Source organism: Natrix helvetica (assembly GCF_964273705.1).
Source record: "Natrix helvetica genome assembly, chromosome: 1".
Lineage (NCBI taxonomy): Eukaryota > Metazoa > Chordata > Lepidosauria > Squamata > Natricidae > Natrix > Natrix helvetica.
In genome coordinates, this window is record NC_138548.1 from 250806261 (window position 1) to 250828719 (window position 22459).

A 22459-nucleotide genomic window follows, 5' to 3' on the forward strand; every position below is an offset into this window, starting at 1 on the left:
TCCATGATAGGATATGCTTAAAGAAAGCTTTTGGAGTTTGGTTTTCTGTGTAGATGATGTTAGACGTAAAGTTTTTGTGTCTGATTGATAAGCATTTTTCTGTGATTGAAAGAACAAGCTCAACCAAATATTTAAAAAATATGAAAAGAAATAAAAAATACAAAAATAAATAAATAAAACTAAAAATGTAACATTAGCAATGAAATACGATGATGCGCGAAAGTCAGAGACATTTCAAAGTACTTCGTTATATTTACAAGAAAAATGTGAAAGCAGAAATGTGAACATTTATGATAAGCTTAATTGGAATTTAAATCCCAAGAACTAAGAGACAAAGTTATGTGGTATAGAGAAGATTCTATTTTAAGTCTCCTTTTTGCAACAGGTTTATATAAGAGCCTCTTTATAAGTGGGGATATAAATAGAAATACTAAGCAAAGACTTAAATTCTTCTGCACCATTTTTACTGAAGATCAGTTTATTTGCTCTTTATCTGTAATTAAATAAATACCAGATTAAGTTTGCAATACTATGGATATTTACCATACCTCATTAAATAGAAGGGAAATGCTCTAAATCAGTTTTGTGTCCCATCCACCACACTCCAGATGCAGTAAATTTCTGCTTCCATATTCTCAGCCAGCACTGATTAAATGTTTCTGGAATGCACCTGTCTGAGGAAGACTTCACTAGAAGATCATATTGACTGTTCAATTGTGATGTCATGATTTTGGGTCTGGATTGTTAAGGTTGCTGACTTTAGTTGCAAATTCTGGAGGAAACATTAAGATAAAGGTAAAGGTTCCCCTCACACATACTGTATGTGCTAGTCATTCCCGACTCTAGGGCTCATCTCCGTTTCAAAGCCAAAGAGCCAGCGCTGTTCAAAGACATCTCCGTGGTCATGTGACCAGCATGACTAAACGCCGAAGGCGCATGGAATGCTGTTACCTTCCCACCAAAGTGGTCCTTATTTTTGTACTTGCATTTTTAGATGTTTCGAACTGCTAGGTTGGCAGAAGCTGTGACAAATAACGAGCTCACTCTGTTATGCAGCATTAGGGATTCGAACTGCCAACCTGCCGACCTTTTGATCGACAAGCTCAGTGTCTTAGCCATTGAGCCACCGTGTCCCTTGGGAGGAAACATCATTTTCAAAATCAGTGGTCCAGCTTTGAGGTGAAAGTTTATCAATTAAAGAAATATTTAAAGAGAGAAGCAAACATTTCAAAAGCAAAATGTTCTATTTAACTTCATGTAAGAGAGAAATAGTTTCTCAATTATCTTAAAATAGTTACTATGCTATATTGTGGGAAATTGTTTCTCTCTTTATGTACAGCCATGAAAAGAGATGAGAAGAAAACTTGACACAGAATTGATAGATATAATTTATCTACTTTAAAAATGCAATGTCAGCCGTTTTGGGTCTCAGGGGGCTCAATTCATCAATTCCAGGGTTCAAGATGCTTGAAAGCTGTATAAAGGTTATACAAGCACATCACTGATATACTGTGTGTATTCAACAGGGCTGGTCAACCAGTTTAAAATACACAGACACTCGGCTTTGTTAACTTTCTTCCAGTCTTCAGATAAACGAAGGAGTGAAATGTTATTAAGCAAGAAAAATAAGACTTTCTTCTAATAACTTCAGTTTATGCAAGCAACCTGCATGGAAAGTAATCAAATGCCACAATTTAAAAAAACACGCACAATATCAAGTCATTCACACACATCGTGATTAATGGCTGAATTCCCAAATGCGAAAATTGTTCAGAAATCATATTTTTGTTACAGGCAGCGTTCCATGCCTTGCAAAGGTCATAGATGACAAGATTACAATCCCTATTTCTTTAGCAAACATGCTTAACCTTGTAGAACACATCTTGCCACCAGGTTCATTGTTGCATCTCCAGCATCACAATGTACAAAAAGATACAGAGATTCTGTCAGCAATCAAACAGCTCTCCAAGTTAGGAGGCGCCAGTAGTTGCTTTCAATATAGTTCATTAAAAGTGCCCTGTTTCCTCAGAACTAAACCCCATGGTGCTTAATGGAGTTTACTCCCAGGAAATGGGAGTATGCACAATGCTACTGCTTTGCATTATACATTTTTCTTGATTGTTACCATTTCTAGACAAATGGAATGTTGGAAAGAAATTATGTAAAGCAGGGGTGTCAAACTCAAGGCCTGCAGGCTGGATCTGGCCCGTAATGTGGTCAGATCTGGCCCACTGGACCATCCTGGTCTATCCAATGCGGAGAGGAGAGATCAAGCCAGTGTGGCTTCGGCCTGGTCTACCCAATGCAAAGAGGAAACATGCCAGCAGTTTGGGGAAGGGGGTCAAGCTGGCCACACCTACCCAGTTGGCCATGCCCACCAAGTTGCCCACACCCACCCTGCCCCCTGAGTTCAAACCACCACAGCCCTGATGCTGCTCTCAATGAAATTGAGTTTGACACTCCTGACGCAAAGGGTCTGGGATTATATCTGTACCTTAACAAGATACTGTAGCTCTCTAAAAACTGAGGTGGCAGAAAAAAGAACAAAAAAATTGAAAACAGGCTGAATCAAACCAGGAGCTGCAGAAAAATAATAATAATCTGGCCCACAGCATGCCTGACATCACTACTCTGGAAAAATCTGGTTCATTGATATTGCAGTACCAAGTGATGCATGTATCAAAGAAAAACAGCTAGAAAAAAAAAATATCGCGATTTGCAAATTGAAGTTGAGCAATTGTAGAGGAAGAAATTAACAGTTATATCTATAGTAATAGGAAACCTTGGAGCAATGCCCAAAAGGCTGCCTAGGCACATGGAAATTTTGAACTTATTAGACCTGGATATTCTGACTTCAAAAAAACCACCCTACTTAGAACTGTCTATATACTCAGACAATATTTTAATAGCTCTTAAGTCCTTGAACTGTTATGTTTTTATCAGTTGCAGACTGTGAATAGAACTGAAGATTAACAACAACAAAACAACAATAATAATATCCCTCAAAGCTAAGAAGCTGCTGCTCCATTCTAAGCCTCTCATTCCTCTGCAAATCCAGTGACAGCCTCCCTGCTATTACGAATTTGCTCTTCTTGGGGAAGTAGAACTTTGGAGTTCAACTTTTTTCTTTGCAGCAACATTTCCATCTTGTCTGGATTTATTTTCAGCTAAGATCTGGCTCATCCCACCCATTATACAAGCGAATTAAGGCAAGTATTGAATGTTTTAGGCATACAACAGGCAAACTATGCATTTGTGAGCAGAGTTTTTTTTTTTAACCAGCAAGAGTGCATATCATACTGAAAATATTTTGTTTAGCTACTCTCATACCATAAATCACATAAAATCTAAACTTTCATCAGTAAATTGATTAATAACGGCTATTCCAGCACAGCAGCACACCAGACGGGAATGGTAAACTCATGAGAGGCCAGTAATAATGGTCAGAGAGATTTAATGCCTGGTGTGATTTAGGTTTGTGGTACATGAGACACGTGTGTGATGGAAAGGGTTTTGTTTGTTTGTTTGTTTACTGAGGACTTTATGATGGAAAGAGCTCAGAAATGATGGTGCCAGTGGGCAGAGATGTAAGGAAGGACTTGGAGCTCTTAGGTGGTTTGAGAGTCAAGAAATCAGAAAAATGAAAAGGACATTTTATCCCAATGATGTGAACCATGATTACAAACCTCATACCTGGTGAGACAAAAATAAGCAAAGGAGAGGTGAGAATTCTCTAGTTCTCCAGTTGTTGAATTAAACTACAACTACAAGCATCCACATGATTGGCCATGCTGGTTGAAACTGCTAGCAAATGTAGTTCTTCAATATCTGGATGTCCCCAGGACTCTCCCTCTTGAATTAAGGGCAAAGGAGTGTATATTCCCTTTTGCTTTAAGCCCCCCACCTCAGATAACCAGGAAAAAGAGAATGCCATGTATGTATGCATGCATATATTTCTATGTCTGTCTGTCTGTCTGTCTGTCTGTCTGTCTGTCTGTCTGTCTGTCTGTCTGTCTGTCTGTCTGTCTGTCTGTCTGTCTATCTATCTATCTATCTATCTATCTATCTATCTATCTATCTATCTATCTATCTATCTAGTTTTACAAGAAAGCATCAACCTTTCTCCCTTCTTCCATTTGACTGAAGAGAAATGAATGCTGGAACAACCAACAAAGCAATGCCAAATGCAGAGCTGGACTACTATCATCCATTGGTGTCATTTTAAAATAAATTTATACCAGTCTCGAATTTTGTTACTTATGTTTTATGCTATGCTATGCTATGCTATGTTATTCATTCACTGTTAAATTAAGTGTTTTTAATTTAATTTCAATTTAAATATACAGTACTCTAAAGGCAATGCCTGTGCTCTGGAATGATGTGCCCTCAACATCTGGATAGCCCCTACTCTGATGGTGTTTCAAAGGGCCTTGAACACCCAGGCCTTTGGCAAGGACAACTGAAGCCCCTTTTGAATTGTGTGGGCCTTCTTTTTCAGTCCTGTTATGGTTTTGTCATCTTTGTGATCTTTCACTTCTTTATTTTTGTTTATGATATTTTTAAAAAGTTGTTTTTTGCCTGTGAACCACCCAGAACAGTTGAATGGGTATATAAATCAATAAATTAAATTACATATTTTTAAAACATTTCATGAGTGGCTTAACCCACCTCTGCAACATTAGGGTCACTCACAAGGCCCCTGGAACTTCTCCAATCCATCTTCTCAGTCTTATTTTAATTCATGCACTCAAAAGCCCAATTGGGCTTATTATCCCGGGAGGTCTTATTTTCAGGGAAACAGGGTAGAAAGCGCCTTTACCTCATGGAAAGCAGCAACAATTCTCCATATTCTAGTTTCTTTATCTTTAGAGAGGGAGGGCGACAGCCAGACGGGACTACTCATAGTTGGACAATAGGAAGCAAATCCCTCCCAGTTTCTCTCTCACTTTTGACAATGAAAAAATAATGAACTTTTAAAAAACTGATACAAGGAGAGAAGTTAAAGCTTCTGGTAACCACAATCAGTTTCATCTATAGATGCTAAGAGTAATAGGGAAAACAATAGAGTTCTTACACTGGGCTCATTGATAGTGAAGCTGGAACATTTTGCCCTCCAGCGATCCCTTCAGGGGGAATTGCTGTGTATATTTAAGTGTCTAAGAAAGGGAGACATAGGCAGATTGACCTCTTCAGAGAGTATGTGTGGGTGCTCAAGTAGCAAGTGTGGGTGTTCAGCTTCATCTGTGCCCAAGAGTTCAGGGACAGTCAAGAATCAGAAGCAGGCTGGCGGCATCTTTTCAGACTAACACATTTAATTAATAGGCATGAGCTTTCATGAGCTGCAGCTCCTTTCATCAGATGCAGGACGTGGCTGACCTGATGTGGGATTCATCCACTTCACGCAACCGGTGAAGGGAGTTACAGTGCTCAAATCCTACTCATTTAATAAAGTATGCTAGTCTGAAAAATATGCTACTGGCCTGTTTGAATTAACGCCACCCAAACAGCGCAAATGCATTGCCTGGTCTTTATAGTCAGAAACGGCACTCGGTTATAACACATGGGGGATTATCTGGAAAAATGATCACTGCCATCTTTTGTGGTTTGGGGATCTGGAAGGCTGCAAAGAAATCTTATGAACTTATGAACACATTTTATGTTGCTAATTATGAGGAAGCATCAAACAAGACAAGCATCCAGCGCTGAATTTTGCTGTGTTAATGAGAACGAAGTAAAATGTTGCTATTTTACTTGGAAGAGAACATGTGTCAGGGAAACATATTAAACATAATATTGACCAAGCTGTTTTAAATTCTCCTGCTCAGTACTTCGGTGGGGTTCTGCTCTTTTAAGGATTTGGCATGGGTTTTTTTTTTTTTGCCAAAAGTTTTTTTTTTAACATACATATAATATAATCCAAAGTATACCATTACATCTTAAACATTTTTTGAATATTCAATAATATATCAATTCCTCTTGCCATTAAACCTCTTCAATTTTTATTTGCTCTTCTACTTTCCATACACCATATTGTAGTCTATTTCATCTTCTGCTCTCCTCCTCCCCCTCTTTCCTCCCCCCTACCTCCTTTCTTCCCTCCGCCCTCTCTCTTTTCTCTACTTCCCCTTGCTCTCTCCTCTCTTTCCACACCTTCCCTCTCTCCTACTCCCTCCCTCCCTTCTACTTCCCTCTCTCCTGTCTCCTTTATCTCTCTTTCTCTCCCTTCCATTCTCTATTTTACGTGGTGTATTTCTGCCTTTTAGCAAACCCCATTTATTATCAGTGGCATTAATAATTATATTCCCAAAGAAAAAAGAAAAAAAGATTATTTTCTACATTGCTAGTTTTTCTTTTCTTTATACAAATTCCATTTGTTTTCTCTCCCTCCTCCCCTCGTAACAACCTCTTTTTTGGACTCAGTGCAAGACAGATTCAAATTTCCCGCTATCCTCATAATAGTGTTACATACTTATACATCATTAGGTGCCCATATTTTTATCTCATTGGCATGTTTTTCAGGGGCTTGGGTGCATTTCGTTTTGCTTTTCAAACCCCCTCCCCCCACCCCCATTAGACAAACCATACAGAAATACAACAACATCAGGGAGCCTATTTTGTCTTAGCAATATCTCCCATAGTAATTATGTGCCTCTCCCTCTCCCTCCCTCCCTCATTCCCTCTCCATCTGTGTGTGGGAAAGAGAGAAAGTTTAAAACTTTGATGGAGAAATTCCTTACCTATTCTCTTAAAAAAAATTCTGCTATTTGGGTGTCAAAGGCTCAAACCAAGACCTTAAAGGAAGATTAAGTATTATATCTTAAATGCTAAGATAAAATGCCTCTCTCTCCAGTCAAGCTTCTCTCTCAAGTCAAATCAAGTCAAGACTCCTAATGACTAGCCAGATAGGTTCATAGTGTTATCATAGTGTTACAGGAGTAGTTTTCCTCCTCCTGAGATGTTTTTTGATTTCTCAATTTAATCGTGATATGTTTTATGGCCTTCCATCAAGAGCTAAACTGCCTTCAAGATGCATGGAAGTTTAATATTTTTATATGGCAATGATAACAAGATTATTATATGCACAAAGATGGAAGACTATTGACATACCTACAATGGAGGAATGGATTGTAAATCTATTAGAATGAGCAGAAATGGCAAAATGGATCTGTCAGGGGAAAAACAAGTGCTTTCTTAAGAGACTTGAAATCTTTTATGGACTTTTTGTTAAAAGAAAAAAAAAGTGAAATGAAGATGTAACAAATTTAGTGGTAGAAAAAGATGACAACTTAATATGAGGTTGAAGGGATTTTAGGAAGAGATAAGAAGGAAGGGATATGATGAATATGTCATTATCTGTTGAAGAGAAGGTTGGGAGCCACTATAACTAGAGGTTTTTTTCTCTTTCCTTTCTTGCACCTACTTCTTTCTTCTTTCCCTCATTTCTTAAATACCTCTTTTACTTTATGTAACATTTTCATTAGAGACAATCAAAAAGAGCTACAGCTGCTTTCAAACATAATAACACTAAAGGAAGATTTTTTTTTTTTTTGCCTGAGCAAAAATAATTTTGTGGGTATACGAGACTGGAAGCAAACTTTCAGATACTCAGTTCATTCACCTTAACTTCCTTCTTCTATTTGCCCATCTCTTGTAATCAGTGAGGGAAAAGGAGAGTTTGGTATTATAGAATGGATTTGAGTAGCTCAGTTTTCAGTGCTTGGGCAAAAGCTGAGAAGACATGGGAGAAAAAGGAAAGAGAATCATTGGGAAAACGTCTTTGGAGGAAGAAAAGTTGCAGTGTAAGAAAAAAACGAAGAAGACATTTTGTGTATGGACATCAGGGAAGAGAAAACAAAGAGCCTATATGTAAATAAAACTGGGTTTTCCAATGATGTATACAAAGTATGGCAATTATCGTTCATTCATTCATTCATTCATTTGAGGCAATTATTTCAAATGTTATCTCTAAATGAACAAAAACCAATTGAAGAGCCGTCTAACTGGAGTATTTGGGCTGGGATTTGTACACATTTATACCCTCCCTGACAGGCATACAAAATTTTAGCCTGACTGCATACAAGGCAGCCAATAACTGAACCTGAATTGTGCCTTGGCCTCTTTGTGCATAATTCACCTTCTCAGATTGGGAATGTTGTTTCTTGTTTTGTGGCCAGTTCATAAGATTACTAGGCACAGGGATGGACAGATGCTTGTTCACGTTAGTAGTAATGGTTCTAAGGTTTCTGTTTCTGAATTAAGTTCTGATTCGCAGGCTAGCATTTCATTGGTGTGTCAAAACGCAAGAGTCTATTTCACAAATTTTCTATTCTCTGAGAGCCTCTTTTGTATTACCAATTCATTTAAAATATTTGCTCAGTGCCCTCCATGCCAGCGATCCCAGGGAGGTGAGATAGCAAATAGGTCATAAAATATTAAAATATGTAATACAGATATCAGATTAATGAGGCTTAGCAGAACATTTCAGAAAAGGGGCAAAACTGCTTGGTCAGGTAAGCAGAGCTCCAGCTAGAAAGCGGGGCCAGGGAGGGAAGCAAAAGCATTTTTGGATGAAACCACATTACCCAAATTTGCTAAGTGGCACATAATTTGCACAGTGATTGATTAGCTCTTCAGAGAAGAAAGTTAATCAAGTAATGGGCATGAAAGTGATACTGCTTACTTGTCCCTCAATACTGTTAGCATTTTGTCCCTCCCCAGGCAGCTTAACGGGTGGGTCCACAAATGGCTAATTGGAAAACAGAGAGACGGGATAAATATGGACCATCTCACCATGGATGGCACTGCACAAAAGCCACACCTACATTTAAGTAGTAAAAATTGAGTCAGTTCTTGGATGGAGCTGTATTTCAATGAAAAGAGAAAGGGAGAAAGAACGCTGCCAAGGAAAAAAAGCTGTCACATAAATAATACATACCAGGTTATATATAACTCCCAGGGTTATTCTATTGACTGGGCTACAAGTTATCTCTACCTAACAGCACATTTATCACTTGCAACTGCTGATGGAAATCTCTATTCCTTCAGGGGCTTGTTTACACTGTCAAGGATCCCAGTTTTCAGAGAAGCTAATATCCCTGAATCAACAGTCTCCCAGGACAAGGAAGATGTGGCTGATTCCAAGGTAACAGCCCAAGGGACTGTCAAGCTAACATAATAGGATTGATCCAGGAATTTGGGAGAGCTCCAGAGATAGCAGCAACTGCAACCCAAGCCATCTGCCTCTGCCTGTTGTGTGAGAGTTTAATATCAGCCATGATTATACTGGTCCTAGAAAAGTAAGGAGTGGGGAGAGTATCCCCAAGGCAGTTGGTACAAAAAGCATCTGCTACGCAAGCTTGTCCCAACCATCTGTTGATACATGGACATGAATGCACCTCTCCAGTATGCGTCTACCTTTAGGCTTTCCCCACTCCATTTTGCTAGGTTCGGTATCCCAGGGGCATTTTCCAATTCAATTCACTCTTTTTAATGTGACCTAACCTGATAGTTGAACCTGTGCCTCTTTGAGTGACAGACTCACGCATCTCCATCAAAATATGTCCAGGAAAGTAAGCAGCTATCCTCTTTGCCTCTAAAAGACAGCTTAAGGTCTTGCTCTTTCTATCTTGATATCAATCAGCATAAACAGGAGAGACAATTGCAAGAAGGGGATCACTTTGTCCTCCAGAGTCTATTCAATCACCCCAGCCTCCTTAATCGCAAACAGATTAAACACACACAGCCAGAGAAAGCTGAAACGAAGAGTAAGAAGGATGACAAAAAAAGAGAGAACGCGCTAGGAAATGCAGTAGATGTCAGTTTCTGCTTATTTTTTAATTTCATCTTTTACAAGCCTTTTGCAAGCTAACATGATTAAGTTCTTCACACAATTCATTAGCATCATGTTGAAAATCCAGTACATATTATGCTCTCTGAGTAATCCAATTAGCAAAATGTATTTATTTAACTGGAATATTAGCTACATACAATCCCAGATGAAGTCTAGCCCACGACCCCTGAGTTTTGTTCACAACTCTGGGTTCTTTTCCTTTCTATAGAGAGATTTATGCAGATACAAACAATGCTGGCATCTTTGCTTTACATGAACAAAGGTGATGTGAAATTTTCTTCTCAAATACACAGTTTCCAGCAACAGAATGGGCTATTGCTGGGAGACTGATTTTTGATCCCTCAGCTTTGAATACATTTGCTTCATAATCCCTCATTTTTATATGCATATGCATGCTTGTCCATACATGGCAGCGACATTTTAACTGTATTGCAGGGGCAGGTTCTCTGCTTTATTGCAAAATGTCCTTTGTACACACGTCCTTTGAGTTATTCCATGTTGCACATCATTCACCAAGCAATTGGGATAATTTGCTAAATTACCGTAAAACGAAAAATGCATTTCTCAGTTTTATTCCATTTTTACCATTTCCACCTACAGTATTTAACAGATCTTGTCATCATATCTTTTTAGGAAATATGAATTTTGAATCTTTTAAAGAAAAAAAATAAGGTAGAATGGTAGCTATATAATTTTCCTTTTAAGAAAACAGAAAAGTTGTTGAGTCTTAGAGATATATGGGCATCATCATGCAGGGTTTCTTGGCCATAGTAGAGAAGTGGGCTTCTTCTAGCCTAGTTTACAATTTCCCATTCTAGTCTCTACCAGAGATGTCCTTAAAGCATGATTTTTTTTAAAAAAAATCAAGATTGCAGCTGCAATGGGGCAATTAGGAAGAACTGGGTATGTTTAGCTTAAGAGAAAGAAGGACTAGGGGAGACATGATAGTATTGTTCCAATATCTCAGGGGTTGCCACAAAGAAGAGGGAGTCAAACTATTCTCCAAGGCAACTGAGGGTAGAACAAGAAGCAATGGGTGGAAACTAATCAAGGAGAGATGCAACTTAGAACTGAGGAGAAATTTCCTGACAGTTAGAACAATTAATCAGTGGAACTGCTTGCCTCCAGAAGTTGTGAATGCCCCAACACTGGAAGTCTTTAAGAAGATGTTGGATAGCTATTTGTCTGAAACGGTATAGGGTTTCCTGCCTGGGCAGGGGGTTGGACTAGAAGACCTCCAAGGTCCCTTCCAACTCTACTATTGTATTGTATTGTATTGTATTGTATTGTATATAATTACAGCTCTGCTTAATTTTATGTGTATCTTGCATAAAAAAAAACCTGCTTCAATTACCCATCATGGCTAACATCTTGCCTTTTTAATATATACTCTACAGACACTTCTGGCTAATCAGAGTATACTTTGGTGGAATCCCATCTAAATACTATCTTAGCCAAAGCTGCTTAACAGGTGCACAGAGAAAAGGTCAGTTACCGGTAAGTGTTCCTGTTACCTACTAAGGCTTGAATGTAGTTTTATTCTGAATGTGGTTAATAGCCATAATTTCCATTTTCCTAGGTTTCACTTAATTAAGGTCCATTTGATTTATCATGAAATATGATGGACCAACCATATTCAGGAAAAATGCCATACATGCTGTTCTGTCCCGTGATTCTAATGAATATGCAGACACAGGCTTGACTGTCTGCCATGACTAATTACAGAGATAAAGCCACCCCTTGGCTAGGAGCCTAGAACGCTATCTTCAAGAAACCAGGATTAGACTTACGAAATGCTCTCTCAATGGGCTAGTTGTTTCCTGCAAAGAGTCCCCTCCCGTCGCTCCACCTATAAACTCTTTGGGAGGGGCCACAACCGTAGCCAGCTGTCCCTATTTCCTTCTATGACGTCATCTCCACAGCTGCTCGCTTCTCCTCTCAGCTATACGCACACGCACATCAGGGACAACCTCCCTCTGTTTCTCCCCACTGCTCCCTGACTCAGATGCCACCTGGTGGCCAACAGGCCTCTCTAGTTCCTGCTCTGACTCCAAACACCCTCCAGAGTCTTCCTCATCCTCCAGAGCAGTCCCATAATGGTCATTACTGTCATAGTCCACCAACAGCTCAGCCGGCTGCTGCTGGGCCACAACACATGCTGAGCTCATTGCTTCAGATTCTGTGCCCTTTTATCTAAAAATCCTGAGATTTAACTCTTCTCTTTCCATCCTTTGCAATGCCTTCAAGTCTCCTGCTGACATGCTGCAGCCTCTAGGGGCAATTAGCAGATGTCAATTAATGGCTGAAGAATGGGATGGGCAGGAAGCAAGCAATTTCCCATTTTTTATGAAATGGGGACACGTGGGTGTGTTTATCAGAATGTCTTCATTTCAACCCAGGCCCCCAATATTGGTAGAGAAGGGAACTTCCTTTAGCTGGGCTTTTGAATCAACCAGCCAACTAAAACTAGCTGAGCCTGGAATAGTTAACTCATTTTCCTCCATCTGAGGCCTTAATGACTCTGATTAATTTCTTTCCTCCTTTAAAGAAGCCCTGGAATTAGCAATATGCTTGCACACCTCACTCCCCTCTCCCTTTCTTCTTGATATTTGCAGATCGGGGAATTAATTTCCCCCCTCTGAGCTGCTCTATTCAGCAGCCAGGCAAAGTGACAGAGAGTCCAACTTCCCTTCTTTATAGGCAACATGGCAAGGCTCTGGAAGATAAAGAAAGCCATCTTGCTATTGTCTTCTTGCTCATATTTGCAGCTCAGGGACATTTTTTGTTTTATTTCTCTTTTTTATTATCATTAGGCCAGGGTTTTTCTTTCCCTCCCCCGTCCTCCCCGATTTTCCTCCCTGGAACTGTCAGCGAGTGCACGAGCCAGACCTGATTTATGGTTATTAAAACCAGACAGTCTTTGGCAGAAGGCAAGGGAAGAACGATGTGAACGTGCTTCCCCGCTGACGAATACGCGGGGTGCTCTTCCTTTGATACCTCTGGTCTCTTCCCCCCTCCCCCAATCCCCACCACAGCGTCCAAAGCAAAGTGTAGGGATGGTGAGTGTTTGTGTTTGCAGCTTTCTATAGGTCTGCGCTTCCTTCCTGCCTAGAGGGAGTTCTGCCTATTCTACATATCCATTTTCCTTACTGCTGCCCTGCTCAGAAATCTGCAACTGCAGCATAGCGAGGCAGAAAGCAGAAGGGGAGCCTCTAAGCTCAGCCTGGGAGGTTCAACCTTCCCTGCACTCCAACCCCCCACTTCACCTCCCTTCCAGTGGCTAATGGGCACCGCAGTAGGATCACACTTCCAATGGGAGGAAGCTGGGGTGTGTGTGTGTCTCCCAGCTCCCCCCCATTGTTTCTTTCCATTCTGCCTTCTCCCCCCGACCCATCCCTCTTTCCCTTCCCCTTCCTGGGCTTTCACTGCACTTCAACAATGCCTCTCTCCATCCCTTTTCAACTTCTTTTTAGGCTGCTTCTGTATCATCTTGAGGCCATTGAGAGAGAGAAAATGTTTCAGTCCCAGCCTCCCCCCCCCCCAGCCCCATCCATCAGCCTTGGATTGTGGTCTACTGTGGATTCAAAGAAGCCCACTGGAAGAATGTTACACTTGGAAGGCATTTCCCTTCACTCCTTTTTAAGAATAGTACACGCTTCCTTTCAGGCTTCCCTGAAAAATGCCCCATTCCCTGGAATATATTTACCATTGGGCATGAAAGATTCTAATTCTAATCTTCTGTTGCTACACAGTTAAAAAGGCAATTACGACTATGGAGCATTAATTAAACAGATTTTAAAACCATTGGAATGGCACAGGAAAAGCTATTGCAGTGACTTGTATCACCTGCCCTGTCACGTGTTAATGGTGCATTAAGTCCTATGAGCTACCAATTACCGGCCAGCAACATCTTCCAGGATTTGAAGGCATTCTCCCCCCCCCCCCGCCTCCACACTCTTTGCAATCACAAATATTGCTCGAAGCCAACCATATTGCTCATTCAGCTACTGTATTCCAGTTATCCATGTAAGCAGGATTGTTAGGTTGTTGGGCCTCCCAAGTGAAAAGCTAACTACACGTTGAATGAAAACATATTACAAAGACTCAATACTTTATTAAAAGGGTGGGGTGGAGGTTTTGGAGAAAGAGGAAGAAAGAAGCAGCTTTATTTTTCTGTCATTTCATGTTCCAAACTGAGTACAGTAGCTTTATTCCTTTACAGTTCTAAATATATAAATTGGTTTGTTGGAGATGCTAGGTTAAAATCTTGACATACAACCTTACAGCTGCTGCCCTTTAGCAGGCAGGTTGTATAATTTCAGTGGTGAAATATCTAACTAATCCTTCTTTTATCCTATTGATTGTATTTTTCGGAGTATAAGATGCACCAGAGTATAAGACACACCAAGATTTTGAAGAGGCAAATTTAAAAAAAAAGTTTTTGCACTCTGCAGACCTCCCCAAAATGGCCCGTTTTTCATGAAAACGGGCCCATTTTTGTCAAAAGAAGGGCACGAATAACCTTTAGGAGGCTTGTAGAGTGCTCCTGGGAGCTGGGTGGGGGGCAAAAATGAGCAAAAAATGGACTGTTTTTTGCGAAAACAGGCCCATTCTTTTTTCAAAAAAGGGTGTGCATAGCCTTTAGGAGGCTTATAGAGTGCTCCTGGGGTGGGGGTGGGGGCAAAAACAAGCAAAAAATGGCCCATTTTTTTTGCTCATTTTTGCCCTCCCCAGGCCCCCAGGAGCACTCTACAAGCCTCCTAAAGGCTATGCATGGCCATTTTTTTGCAAAGGGGGCGGGGTTTTGGGAGTCCCAAAATGCTATATTCAGTGTATAAGATGCATCCATATTTTCACCTTCTTTTTAAAGGGAAAAATGTGTGTCTTATACTCTGAAAAATATGGTATTCCTCTCTCTTCACTTCAATAGCAATAGCACTTAGACTTATATACAGCTTCCCAGTGCTTTACAGCCCTCTCTAAGTGGCTTACAGAGTCACCATATTGCCCCCAACAATCTGGGTCCAAACATTTTAGCATGTTTCAACAATCCCCCATATACTTTAAACATTTCTTTCTTTCTTTCTTTCTTTCTTTCTTTCTTTCTTTCTTTCTTTCTTTCTTTCTTTCTTTCTTTCTTGCTTGCTTGCTTGCTTGCTTGCTTGCTTGCTTGCTTGCTTGCTTGCTTGCTTGCTTCATTTTTTATTAATTAAATTAATTTACTGTCCCTGTTCTAACTCTCTTAGAAACAATATCAAATAGTAGTAGTAAAACAACTGTTTTTTTTAAAAAAGAAATAAAAAAACCTCACACATTTGATCTCAGACTAAGTAATTCAAGGCAATGTCTTCTGGAAGCAGCCAAAATGTCTCAGAATTTAACTCAATTATTGTGGTTTACATGTTGCTTATTTATGTTTTTATTCTTGAATGAGCTACTAAAGAATAGGTAAGAAATGATGGAGATTGATATTTCCTGATATTTAGTTGACTTGCTGGAATTTATTCTTCCACTTTAGCAAGGCCAAACATGACATTTTAGTACCTGATTCAACGGACAAGTTCATCAACTTTGGAGAATAACTTGGACTTCCTAGTTACGGAATTCCGGGTAGGTATCAAGGTAGACACAGATATTGCCATAATAATAATAATATCTTATGGCATTATCTAAGGCAGCTATCTATTTCCACCTAATGGGAAAACTAGATTTATTGCAATACATTTACTGAATACCTTTCATTCTGCCTGTGAAAGAATGAAGAAAGTAAACATCATTGGCTAGTCTGTCACATGACCGATATCAGAACCACCACCGACTTTCCCTCCTTTCGACGAAAACTGAAGACTCACCTGTTCCGTTTAGCCGGGCTGGACCATTCATAACCTTATTATACCTCCTGGCAGATATATTTTAACTGGGTAATTTTAATTGGGTATTTTTTAGGATTGTTGAAATACTGTTTTTATCTACTTTACTTTGTACAGTGTCGTATTGCCTCCTCTTCTATGTTTTTATGTTTGTATTTTTGTATTCCATTTTATCTGTTTTATTTGACTGTACACCGCCCCAAGTCCCTTTGGGGAGAGGGGGCGGTATAAAAATCGAAATAAAGGTAAAGGTAAAGGACCTTCCAGATATAGAAACTACTTAAAGGTGGCAACCTAAGTTTTCAAAAGAGCAAAAAATAAGTTTCATACACAGAAGATGTGTCATTAAGGCAAGGAAGTTGAAAATGAACTTAAAAAGCTAGTAAAATAAAGGGGGGGATCCTTTTTTCCCCAGGTGGGAATTAGGCAGTCCTTGACTACTGAAGACATGAAGATTTGAAACCAGTGATTTAAAACCACCATGAGATATTGGCATAGGGGTCATAATGTAAGACAGATGACAGCTTGAGATCTATCTACCCTGTTTCAAAGGAAAAAGGGGATCTGAAGACACTGGAATGAAAACCCAGATTTTGCTGGCCATGACAGGTTGCCAACTTACTTTTAATTGGAACCCTTGATTAACTCTTTGGGGAATTTAATTGCAGCTACATTTTAGGATAGGCGCCCTGTCATTTCAGCAGAGAATTAATCTTGGAATGGTAGAGCAATTAGGTCACAAAGAAACGGGCTACTTTCTATCTTCCTGTGAAGAAGACAATGGAAGTGGAGAGAGAGGGGCAGAGAACAGTAGGCCTATTTGTGTGCATTAAGGGCATCACTTAATTATCAAACTGGAAAAATCAGTCATTCAAACAATAATATCTTTCTATTCTTTTTACACTAATAATAAAGGAAAAAGTCGATACAAGTCACTAGAAGACCTCTGTTATTTTTCCCCCCATGATAAATTCTGAAAACTCATGATATTGCCCTTTGTGTTTAAAGAAATCAGGCTCCTTATATAGTACTAGTAAACAACACAGAGAGCTGAGATTAGATTTTATATAATGATTCAATTAGATCCATTTACCACAAAGTTCATCATGGGAACAACATAAAATAGTTGCACTGGAATGAAATTTGCATGCAAGATCAAGATGTATGAATGAATGAATGCTCACCATATGCCACAGAAGTCAATGCTTCTTTTTAAAGGAGCAACATTGCTTTAAAACCTATTTTATTTTATTTTTCCTCTCAAGTAGCTGGTAATTCTATTTTTCAGGAGGTATAGCATATTCTGGAATTTGCAACTGTCTCTGTAGCGTTCAATAGATGTGAGGGGGGGGGGGAATGCAAACCGGCTGATAGGAATTGACCAGAGTAATTGTATCAGGGAGATGGATGGTATATACATTTAATAAATACATAAATTGCATAAAGAAAGGCTTTATAGAGAGCCTATTGGGTGTAGTGTTTAAGACATCAGGCTAGAAACCAGGAGATTGTAAGTTCTAGTCTTCCCTTGGGCATGGAGCCAGATAGGCCATACTTCCTTAGCCCTAGGTAGCAGGGTTCCCCCCCCCAAAAAAAAAAACCTCGGCAAGGAAAATTGCAGGGATTTGTCCAAGCAGTCATGGGAGTCAATAGCTGAAAATACACCAAAAATGATTTTTTATAAATAACCTTTCTCAATGCAACAAAATTGATCAGTGTGTATGTGTGCTTGAAAAGGAAGTACAAAGCATTATTTCATTGGTGTTTTTCATAATGGAAATAATTATTTAGATCAGAGGCAATTGTCACACAACTGCTCAGAGTGAGGGGACACTAAAATCAAAGGGGTAGCTAATAGTTTAGGATCACTGTGATTTAAGGCACTTCCTTTTGGTCTCTCCTAATTCCCAACAGGTTTACTGAGGTCAAGGTAGTACTGTAGCTCAGCTTCAGATTCTAGAAATACACACTTATTTATTTTTGTATCACTTATTAAATTAATTCTATCTTGAATATAGTGGGAAATTCATGCATGCCATTAATTTAAACCTTGGTGCTCTCTGGGCTTGGTTGTTGTTGTTTTTTCATTAACCAAACTAGGTGACATCATCAGGGACATAAACAATGTTTACACACCATTGAAAATAAGACAATCAACATCCTCACCAGCAAGCAGCACCCAGGTGAGCAGGGCTCAACAAGAGTAACATTAGACCAACAATCAATAAGTAAACAATATCCCAGTCAAGGAACTTCCAAACAAGCTAACAGTAAACATCCTAACCAAAGAAACCACTAAGACCATTCCACCAACACTGACAGGACAAACTACTGGAATGTAAAATGGGAGCAAACTCTACTCCCAACAAGTAGTGCTGATGTTAGAATAGAATAACAGAGTTGGAAGGGACACTAGAAGTCTTCTATTTCCTGCCTAGGCATATATATATAATGCCTAACAAATATTTTTAAAAGATTGCAGTACTTTGCCTTGTCAGCTGAGAGAAGCCTAATGCTGAGTCCCTGATCAATTTGGAGAAGAATTCACCTTTTCAATTAATCCTTGGCATGAAAGAAGGCACTGTTTTCTTCCATAGCATTGCAAAAAGAGAAAAGAGGAATTTGCTGAAAGTTGAAATATTTTTTATGTGCATTTGAATGTTCCTGAGAACAGAAATCTGACCTAAGCAATCATTAGTGAAGAAAGAAGGCTTATTTACAGGCGATACATTATAGGATTACACTAAGGTAGGTAAGAAGTGCCAAGGAGTTTGTGCTCTGTATGTATTCGTGTGCATGTGCCTGGGAAGGAAGGTAGAAAAAAAATGACATCAGCAGGTCATTTCTTAGCAGTTTCTTTGACAAAGAGCAAGCAGAGTCTTAAATACAGAGGGGTGGGGGGGCACAGAATAAACCCTGAACTCTCTGTCTATCCCTTAGTATTCCCCTGTGGTCACTAGATCATGAGATGCTGAAGAGTCAGTGTTATTAGCCTTAGACAGCCACTTGAGACTCAATTTCCTCATTCATTAGTCACTATAAGGTAAATATTCATGTTTCCTCTAAAGCACCTTCTCTCAAGCCAGAGGTTTCTGTTAAGATATTATTTTCCAGCATTGAGATTGTGCATTTCTGGTCAAGTACTAACCAAGTCTGAAACTATTTAGTTTTTTCAAGATTAGCCAACATCTGGAATTGCCGTCTCTATTCTGCTGGGAAAAATGTTATTATAATCATAATATTAATAATGAGTACTTGATATTGTAATGGGCCACTCAAAGAATATTTGGCCACAGCATAAATCTCAGCAGCTTGCAAAAATGGAAAATCATTTAAGTCTGACAAACTTTACACATGTAGTAGAAGCATTTGCTGCAACACTAAACAACTAATGTCTACAACACTGTTGAATTATTTACTAAGACTGTATTACTAGTATTTTTCTCTTCCTTCCTAGTACCTATCTCTTCCCACTTATGACTATAACCATGTTGCTTGTATCTTTACAATTTATATTGTTTTATTTATTCCTAGTACAAATACAGGAACAACACATTGTACCTAATACAATTTGATTGCTTATTAGTAACCTTTGACTATTACTAAGTGTTGTATCTTATGATTCTTTATGAATGTATTTTATTTTTCTTTATGTACACTGAGAGCATATGCACCAACCACACTTGGCCAATAAAGAATTCTCTTCTCTTCTATTATCAGTGCACCAATGTAAAACTATTATTGTTACTATGTCACTAAATCTGTGGTGATTTTACTGCAGTGTGTAAGTAGTTGTTACTTTTTGATTCTTCACAACTAGTCAGGGAAAAGAGATACAAATATATAACATTCATTGATGACATGAACCTTGGTCATTGTTACAAAGATAAAAAGAACATTGGCTTTTCACACAACAGCTACTGTGTTCGCACATATAAATGGCAGTTACTCACAGGATGTCAGAAATTATCTCTCCATTCAATATTATGGAGAAATAATTGTCCCTTTCCCCACAACTATGTGATCACTTATATTTATCCAGCGGCATAACTAAAGAATTAAAAGCCAGCCAAGTACCTGTCCCTCCATGAGGTAGATCAGTGATCAGAACATTCAAGCTAAGAGACATTTATTCCAGAACAATACTACAAGTGAGATAGGATGCCAATTTTCTCTTTGAAGCAGAACGGAAGCTGAGCTAAGCCCCTCTAGTTAGGTCAATCACTGTTTTCAGTCTTCAGATTCACATGTGAAATCAGTCATCAGCTTGGATCCTTGAAGGTTTTCCACACACAGTACTGGAGAATCACTTATTTCTTATCATTCTCTTTCTCTCTTTTATAATGGAGTTTGCTATAAAAATCTTGTTATTCCGCAGCTCACACTCCCTGGATATCTATCCCCCCCTTCCTCCCCTCAATGTTTTTCATACTTCACTTCTAAAATTGATCTGGATGTAGGCTGTTTTTCTTCCTTTCTGCAGTAAGTTTCATAATTTCAATTGCCTGCAAAATGGTAACAATTTCTCTGTAAGCATGAGAGCTGGAAACTTGATTTTCATCAGAGAAGATTAACATTCACTATAATGTCATGTCACCGAATATGAATAGCCTTGGAATGGATTCGACTCCACAGAACCAGCTCTATTCAATGGCCTAGTGAAGAACCAAAATCTATGCTAAGAGCAAATGTATATGCAGATATAATTTCAGATCTATTTATTTATTTGATTCATCACAATCATTTCTATACCTGAGTGACTCTTGGATGAGTCAGTCAAATACAGATATAGCTGAAGTGTTGAATTAAATCAGACCAGACTCAAGAGCTTGTGTGTGTGTGTGTGTGTGTGTGTGTGTGTGTGTGTATTAAAGTGCATGCTTCTCTCTCCAATCTCTTGAAAAAGGTGCCTACAAAGCTAACAAAGGAAGTCTGCTGCTCCTGAAATTTCTCTTAATCCTTGGCTCACTTAGAATGATGCAATTCAGATTAGTAAATACTAAAAGGAACCTAAGAGGAAGAAGTGTCCACAGAAACACAAATGAAGTGCTGAAAGACATTGAAAAAAAATGAAACATATACTGGAAAGTAGCATATTTTCCAAATTTGAAAAAACAACAATCCTAAAATGGACAAAATTTGTGCCCTAAGAACATGTTGCCCAAAGCAGAGAAGAAAGTCACATACTAGAGAGAAGAGGTCTCATTTCTAAAAACAACAGTAAACACAGTTATAGGGAGCACAGATTTATTATTTGGGAATGATCAAAATGAATTGCCTTAATTTTGGCTTCTACTCTACATTTAAGAGAAAGAAAACTAATCTTTTACTGAAATTTCATGAATTCTTATTTGCCCAGGGACACAATTTATAGGAACAATCAGGAAAAGTTTGAAGTTGGGTGAATGCCGAGTCTTAGATTTATGGCTTATCTTGAGTTCCTTCTGCATATGGAATGCTCATCTTGAGCTTTTCTCTGTCCAAACTCTTAGGAAGAAACCAAACGTCTGTCTGGCGTCTAGGCCCTCTTCCTGACATTGCCTCTTATCTATGCTTCAGACCCAAGCAAATAGCATTAATGACTCAGTGCACTTTAAAATATGAATGAGAAGTCTCACAACTCATATGCTGTGCTGGATCAATTTTTTTCCTTGTTTAATTTCCCATTAGCCCAGCAGCAGCCCTTTATCTTGATTCAAAACAATCCACCTTACAGGCAAAACCATGATGAGAAATTACGCCGTATGACAGGACAAAGACATTCTTGAGCCCCTGTGTCATCGTAAAACACACAAGCATTCTTGTCACTTTGATGTTACACTCAGTGAAATCCCTACCTGCTCTTGACTCCTTCAAAGGCTGCCTTCTGGCAAGGACTTATCTGATAGTTTATTCGCTGCTGAAAGATAGAGGGAAAGAAAAATGAAACATTGAACTCACACAAAAGAAAGACAGTTTACCCCAGTGTAAATAATGGGAAGGGTTTTTGTTTTTTTAAATATGTGGACAAGGCCATATCTGAGGGGTAATGAGCTCAACATTTTAAAAACAAATACAATCTGGTACAAACCGTAATGTACATAATGATTTTGACATACGAATTATATAAATTGTGTCATCATTTGCACAATCAGATTAGGATGCCTATGATGTCACTTTCTACCATCTCCCCCCTCCTTTGAAATCTGTTGTAGGAAACCGGATCCCTTCACTCCATTCTCCATACATATCTCCAGCAAAGAAGGGAGCAGCCCAGGGGTGAAATCAACTTACCTTCACTACCGGTTCACAAATGTGAGCGTGTGGGTTTGTGTACCCCCTTTGCTCACAGGCACCACCTCTGCACAGAACCTTCCACACATGCACAGAGTGTCAAAAACGGGACGTGATGACATTTGGGTGCGTAGGCGGTGGGTAGGTGGAGCCTCCCGCTGCCACGGCTACTGGTTCATCTGAACCAAACAGAACTGGTTGAATTGCACCACTGGAGCAGTCTGTATTCATAGAGGGCCAAATTAGCCAGAACAATAATTCTATTCTCCGATACATCAGTGGAGCTGAACCTGGTCAGTTTGAATTTGGCAATTGTAACAAATAAAATGGGATATTCTGTTCTTTTTGGAATAACTCCCTAGTTCTTTATCATCAACTCAATTTACTAACATGTCCATGTGGAGACAAGCTTGCCCAAACTTTTAAATATATATTACTGGACCTCTCAGATTTCCCCACGGAAACT

At 39.1% G+C, this 22459-nt stretch overlaps 1 long non-coding RNA gene across 1 annotated transcript in view; it reads right to left on the reverse strand.

The window, feature by feature from the left end:
- LOC309383493 overlaps positions 1-22459 on the reverse strand; it is a 140342-nt gene that overhangs the window by 84455 nt on the left and 33428 nt on the right. The window contains exon 2 of the long non-coding RNA XR_014173860.1: positions 21558-21619. This is a non-coding gene — a long non-coding RNA (uncharacterized lncRNA). The remainder of the gene's footprint in view (positions 1-21557; positions 21620-22459) is intronic.